This window comes from Manis pentadactyla, chromosome 3 (genome assembly GCF_030020395.1).
Source record: "Manis pentadactyla isolate mManPen7 chromosome 3, mManPen7.hap1, whole genome shotgun sequence".
In the NCBI taxonomy this organism is placed as follows: domain Eukaryota; kingdom Metazoa; phylum Chordata; class Mammalia; order Pholidota; family Manidae; genus Manis; species Manis pentadactyla.
Genome location: NC_080021.1, coordinates 130893145 through 130900473, shown reverse-complemented (window position 1 = coordinate 130900473; position 7329 = coordinate 130893145). Strand labels below are relative to the sequence as shown.

General features: G+C 48.9%; 1 pseudogene; it reads left to right on the top strand.

The window, feature by feature from the left end:
* Positions 1 to 5208: 5208 nt before the first annotated feature.
* On the top strand, positions 5209 to 7033 carry LOC118926327 (ran-binding protein 3-like; annotated as a pseudogene).
* Positions 7034 to 7329: the final 296 nt, after the last annotated feature.

The following is a 7329-nucleotide window of genomic DNA, read 5'->3' as shown; positions in this document are numbered from 1 at the left end:
GCCCATCATTATGGTGTCATACAGGGTAGTTTCACTTCCCCAAAATTCCCCTACCTTCTGCCTATTCATCCCTCCTCCCTTATCCCTAGGCAACCACTGATTGTTTTTACTGTTCCCATAGTTACGCCATTTCCAGAATGTCAGGTACTCAGAATCAAATGGTAAGTAGCCTTTTCGTATTGGCTTCACTCACGGAGTGATAGGCATTTGAGGTTCCTCCCTGTCTTTTGATGGCTTGATTGCTTATTTATTTTTGGTGCTGAATAAATATCCCTTTATCTGGATGCACCACACTTTATTTATACATTCAATTGCTACAGGACATCTTGGTTACTTCCAACATTTCTCAATTATGCATAAAGCTGTTATAAACATCTGTAAGTTGATTTTTGTGCGGACACAGGATTCCAACTCCTTTGGGAAAATGACAAAGAGCATGATTGCTGGATCCTAAGGTAAGAATCTGTTTGGTTTTAGAAGAAGTTGCCAGAGTAGCTGCACGATATTCTTCCACTGAGTGTGAGCTGCTGTTGCTCTTTACATCCCCAGCACTTGGCGTGGTCAGTGTTCCAGCAACTTCTGGTAGGAGGGACTTACTTCTGTCACTTTGCTCTTTGTTTTCTATATGCCATATAGCAGTTTTGTCCCTCATGTGATGCATAACAGTCTTCTTGTGTGTTCAGTTGACTTTTTAGTGAGATATTTAAATTTCTATTTCATTTCCTTTTGCAGACATATGACAGCCACTTTCATGGTGGTTATCATGCAGATTATAGTCAACAGCCTGTAGCTTTAACACTCTAATTTGAATTTATGCCAATTTCATTTCAATAACATCAAAGTTCTGCTCCCCACTTTTTTTGGTTGTTGATGTAACACAATTATATCTTTATAGATTGAGTACCCAAATACATGGACTAATAATTATTTTGAATGCATTAGTCTCATAAGATGTGTAGGTAACAAAATGTGGATTTATAAACCAAAGTTATAATAATAATAGATTTTAAATAATTCTTTTAATGTATTAGTCTCTTAAGTCATGTAGAAAACAGAAAGCACTTGTAAAAAAGTAGAGCAATATGTAAAAATGGTGGTAAAATATGATGACATCTAATTAAGGAAATAGTTTTGCTACATGCAAAACTGTCTTTCTGAGAACAAAATGTAAGAGCCTTCCCTAAATTATGTTAAGATCATTCAGTCCACTTCAGGAAATGCTACTCAAAATTCACATAAAAAGCCTTCAACCATTATCCAACTATGCTCTCTTTTAGAACAACAGGATATCATTATGCAATGAAAAGTTCAGAAGAACCTTTCTGTCATCTTGAACTGCCTCCAGTAGATGCTGAAGAAATTATTCTTCCTATAGGAAAGGTTTTGGCCAACCAGTGGGAGGATTTTAACACAAGGAAGTGGAGGTTTACGCACGGAAAGGGCCAGGGCAGCACTGGTCCTGGGCCCACGGCCACTCCTCCCCGCCAGCACCAACGCGGGGATCCCTTGGAGCTCACCTGCAGGTCGCTGCAGCCTGGCGTGTGCTGTCTGCCTGCTGCAAGATTCCCAAGAAGCCTGCACTGTCTTCATCTCCATTTTTCCAAGTCCACACAAGTTCCTTTCACTGACTAACCCAAAACCATGCTAGGAAGGGGATTCTGGAAAATCTAATTCATAGATCCTTGGCTCATTTGTGCTACCATTCTTTTCTCAAGCAAAGTTGTAAACATGCTAAAGTCCTCATATGCATAAACCACTGAACAGATGCCCATGACCTCCCTCTCCCCTGAGCCCTCACATTACTATTTTTCTGGAAGTGGAATGGCCTTGTAGGAATAGAGTGGTGCCAGCATGCCGCTGAGCTCTCCTGAGGAAAGCTGCAGGTGAAAGAGGTGCGGCCTCAGACAGGCGACAGGCCCCTCCCACACCTGTGACGGGGAGGCCGACTAGAGCCCATGCCATGCGTCTCCTGCCTCGGGAGATGAAAGAAGCACTCTAAACCCAGGTTAGGCCAGGATGTTTGCAGACACTGGGGTCTTCCTGACACAGCAAGCTCAGTGCAATTCATATTCAAGAAATAGAGTGATTGTCATACTCCCTGTGGGATGTCACAGCATTTACTTTATTTCTGTGCTGGTTATGCTTTTCAACTCAAAATCCATCTGTTTTAGAGCATGAGATTGTACAGTGCGAATTGTCATTATATAATTGTTGGGAATTCTATTTCCTGGGGCTCTTTATGTTATTAAGATTCTCTAGGGGTCATTATCCTCAGACTGTTTATATTGTTTCCCCATTCTGAATTATTTTTCCATGTATATAAAGAAGAAAGAGTGTGGGAAAACCTGAGTTAAAATGATGAAATTTGAGGGTAATTTTCCAAATTTTCCCATTATTTATCCATTATATTTAAATAGGAAGATTTTTTAAAATTGTACTACATTTGCATTACACAAGAAAGGGAGAAAAATGCATTGGTCCCAAAACAAGACACATTGTCCCTTAGGAGCCTTCCTAATCATGTTTTTCCTGTTTTTCCTGAAAGCATTGCTGATAAGAAAAAGAAATCCCCACATATTATTAGCCAAGCAAAAACAGTCTTCTTTTTAAAAATCTGTAATAAATCAGCATGTATTATTCTCTGCACAGATGCACGTTCTTCCCAATTTATCAGTAGTCTTGGATGGAACACTAATATACTGAATTGGGGGAGAAATAATAATTATGCCTTCCCCTTCTGAGTTTGGAGCCAGTTGAAACTTAGAACATAAGGGAGAGACACCTTGAGATCCAAACATCAGTCTTATCACCAATAAACATGGTAAAAAGAGAGGGTGGCTTTATATCTTCAAACAATTGGGTTTAAACAAATGCACTCCATCCCAGGCACACATGCAGAACTACAGGGACAAAGGACAGCTGGCCCTGAGAAAGGGGAGCTCAAGAGGGTCCTGAACCAGGGGCCTCCTGCTCAATCGCTAATCAGGTCAATCTCTTCCTCCTGAGAGAAAGTGGAGAGAAGTTTAGGCCCTTTCCATGGAGTAGAGTGGGAATCTACTCCTTCTAAGAGAAACACAGGGAAGAAAACTAGTGGGAGGGGAGCCAGCCACAGAGGCAAACGAAGAGCCCTTCGGGATTTACCTGTGATGTCTGCTACAGCCTGGCCTTCCCACCTCCACTCCCACACCCAGCTCCGCAGGAAGCTCACCCCAGTACTGTGCATGCGTTGCCCACTCCATGACCCCCATCCTGGCTCCGGCTGCCACCCTCTCACCTGAACTCTTGGAGCACTGTTTGCCTACCTATCTTATCTATGAAGCAGTCAGAGAGCTTGTAGAATACCATGATGTAACTCCCTGGTCTTCGGCAGCTGTCAATTACCATTTAAATAAAATCCAAATTCCATATTCTTGTTCTTCGATGTTCCTCTATGTGAATGGCACCTGATTTTCTTCACTCTCATTATATACCTTCGCCTCTTTTTCCATGGCATATAAGAAGTATTGTCCTTTTTTGACTCCCCTGGACATGCCAAGCTCACCCTGTCCTGGGACCTCTGTGCCAGCTCTCCTCTTTTCTCTGAATGGCCTTCCAGGAAGTTACTTTCTTGCCATTCAGGTCTTAACTTGGCTCACAATTCCTTATAAGAGGACTTACTGGACTGTCAAATTGAAACTGGCCCCCCAGATGATCTCTACACACTGCCCTATTTTAACATGTTGCACACTTAGCTGTCTGATAATTTTCTTTGTTCCTAGCCTCTTCACTCTAATTAAACATAAGTTCTGTGAGAGCATGTCTCGTCCTTTGCTGGATCTCCAGCTCCGAGCACATTTCCTGGCACAAAGCAGGTGCTCAAAGAAGTTTAACACCCCCACCTGCACTAACAAGGTGGACAGAATGGTGCCATTTGATGCTTGATGAGGTTTAAAATCCCTGGGGAGTTAGAGTGATGGAAATAAAGAAAGAAATATAAGAAGTATTACAAATGTTCTGAATAATGAAAGCCAAGGAGAGAGAAAAATGCCAAAAATGAAGATTTATATTTGATCTTGGATAACAAAACCAATCATGTTGAGATTTTAGTATCAACTGTATATTTTAGATGGCTTTAGCCATCTGTGAATCATACTGTTTTGTGCATTTAGACAGTATTTTCAATATAATGGTTTTATTCCTTTTCCAGCACAAAGGCTAAACTATGTTTTACTAACATGTTAACTGAGGAAGTACTAATATTGGGGCGGGGGGTGCGGGTAGTGATAGGCAGTTACTCTAGCTGTGATCTTTTTGCACTCTCATTTTCTGATTAGTGATCAACTTCAAGAATTAGCTAGTGGCTGGACCTGGAGAACAAAAAAGGTTAAAGGACCAAAGAGCTGTGCAGAGCAAAAGGACTTGTCGGATTCTGGGGAGGAGCTGCAGGGGGAGTCTGAGGACCCCACCATGGCACGGGTCACCCCGAGTCAGCTGATGAGCATGACCTAGAGCCTCCTGCTCCCACTAGCACCCCACCCAGCTCTCCTGAAGCCCAGCTTCTTCCTTTCCTGTGAGAACTGGCAGGGGATTGCAAACTCTATCCTCTGGCTACCTGACAACAGTCCCCATTAACGTGACTCTTAACAGGAAAAGAGAGGAGCCCGCTCTGCCATACTACCCTGGAGGCTGCCCAGGGTATCACAGCCCCAGACCTGTAGTGATGACTTGTGTCACATCACCAGCCCCTGTGTTCACGGAAACCTTAAAATTCAGATGCAACCACCAAAGCCTAGGACACGCACAGGAAGAAGTGACGCTCAACCAAGAACAGATTTGGATCCTGCTCTGCACCACGCCAGAGCACAGGAAACGGCGCACCCATCAGCCATCGGGTCCCATCCAACACCGTCAGCCTAGTCATTAGTCCTCAGCCCTTGGGGCAATGTAAAGCTGCAAGTTCTTTACAACGAACAGTGGCTCACTGGGTCGTACCTTATAAAGGGACCTTGTCTTCTTTCCGTCTCATCAGAACTCTGGCCGCGGCCGACTCAGCACCGGGAAGAGCCTCTGGACGTCAGCATCCTGGCTCTCAGACAGCTGGGGGAGCGCGTGCCGCGTCCCTGTTAAGATCTCTGGCCCGGAGAAAGCAGGCTGTGCCGAGTGCTTACTCTGAGCCTGGCTGAGGCCTCCTGGACCACAGCCCCAGACCAAGGTGCTGCTGAGCCTGAAATGTGCCTACTGGACCCACCAGGGAGCCCGGAAAGACCCGCGAGCGAGTCCCCTGGCTGGGCAGCTTCCCTCATCTTCCAGTCCCGCCTGGGGTTTGACCCTCACCCCACCCTCCCCCACAACATTCAGACCTTGGCTGGCACCTCTGTTCTTCATTTGTCGGTGTCTTCCTTTTTGAGGTCCGCTGGAGGCTCCAGCCCTGAAGTTGGAGAAGATTCTGACAGAGAAGATGGAAATCACTGCCCTCCTGTCAAGCGAGAAGGAACATCCTCTCTGACCCAGTTCCCACCTTCACAATCAGTAACAAAAAATAATGTCTTTATGCCATCGACCTTCTGCAAGCCATCCGCAGGCAATTCTGAGTCTGAACCAGAGGGAAAGGGCAGCGGGCTCTGCTGATCCACTGCCAGGCACCGGCGCAGGTCCGCGCAGCCAGAAGCCCGGGGTACCCACGGAGTGTGTTTCGCCCGGTGACATTCCAGCCCCCCCGCCGAAGGCCCTCTCCCTGGAGGCCCCGGGCAGTGGCACCGATGGGGTCAGCATCCCAGTGGGCTGCGCGGACAGCGGCTTCAGCCCTGCCTGACGACCCTGCTCAGAGAGGTCCTTCTGAAGAGGTGGGAGCGCTCCAGGAGAAAGTGCCCCAGAAAAATGAGTCTAGCAATACCTCTGAAGATGAAAACTAAGAAAAAAGAGCGAATTGCATAGCAGGCGTTTGTGTTTGGGCAGAACTTGAGGGACAGAATTAAGCTTGGAGAACTTGACCAATGGTGCCAACGTCACCAGCAACAAATTCGTACTGGACAGGACGCGAGCAAGCGTGTGCCGAGCCCGCCCAGATTTGGTGAGGTCAGCTCGTATGCCAACAGGGGGCGCACAGCCTCCAAGTCCGGGTCTGAGTCCCTGTCCAGGAGTCTGCCCCGGGGAAAGGGGCCCTGCCAAGTCTGCAGCCGCCTACTCCGAGGCAATGGCTTGGAAGTGCTTGTCGGAAAGTGGACGTCAGCACCAGAGAGGAGGCCGAGAGCACCGTGTAGGCTCCAGTGTGAGCTGCTCATCCTGGACAGGACCTCACAGTCATGGGTGGAGAGGGGCCAGGGGCTGCGCGGACCCAAGGGCATGGCGTCGGTGGACAACGGGAGGTTACAGTCCGATCTAGTGATGCAGACCCAGGGCAGCCTGCGGCTGATCCTCAGCACCAAGCTGTGGGCCCAGACACAGATCGACAAGGCCAGTGAGAACGTTGTTCACATCACAGCCACGAACACAGAGGACCAGGCGTGAAGGTCTTCCTGATCTCGGCCAGTTGCGAGGACACATGCCAGTGTTCAGAGCCCTGCACCGTCACATCCTTGCCCTGCGCAGCCACGTGGAGCAGGGGCAGGAGGCCAAGGCCCCCACCCCCAAATCCGAGGGTGTCCCATCCAACGAGGGCGACAGCAACAGCAACATCCCAGCTCCGTGAGGAGCCACCAGAGGTGGCACTGGGGGTGAAGGGGGAGAGCAGATGGCCGGGAGCACATGGCACGGGGAGCCAGCTGCCCACAAGCATGCTGCTTTGTTGTCTGTCTGTGGCCCTCCCGCCCTCCTGCAGTGTGGAGGCAAAGGGCTCGGGAACCACACTCCTGGCTGGGAAGGCCACAGTCTGTGCAGTAAGCACACCCGGCTCTGTCACAGCTGCGTCCTTCTCCCTGTGACCCTGGCCTTGGTTCTAGGGCCTTTCCAGGGAGCTGAGGGTGCCGGGGGCCACTTGTGGGGGAAGACCCCCTTTTCCCACCTGGGTTCCTGCAGGCCATGTCATGCTGTGATGAAAGGTGGGGCCCAGGCCTAGAGAGAGCTCACCCAGAAGAGGGGCCCTGGCCCTGGGCACATCCCTCCTTCGGCTGTTGGCCATTCCCTGCCCAGCCCTGGACCTCACTGCCCCTGGGCCATCCCGGGCAGGGGCCTCTGTGAGAGGTGGGGAGCCCTGGCAGGGCCTGTGAGGATGGGGCAGGGACTTGTTTCAGACAGTTCTCACAGCACCCCCACCTGGAGCAGCCAGAGTCATGGGGTTCCACCCGCTTGGGGAGGCCTGGGAAAGTCCCTGACCATGGGGACGAGGGACTCCTGAGGAAGCCACCCAGCACA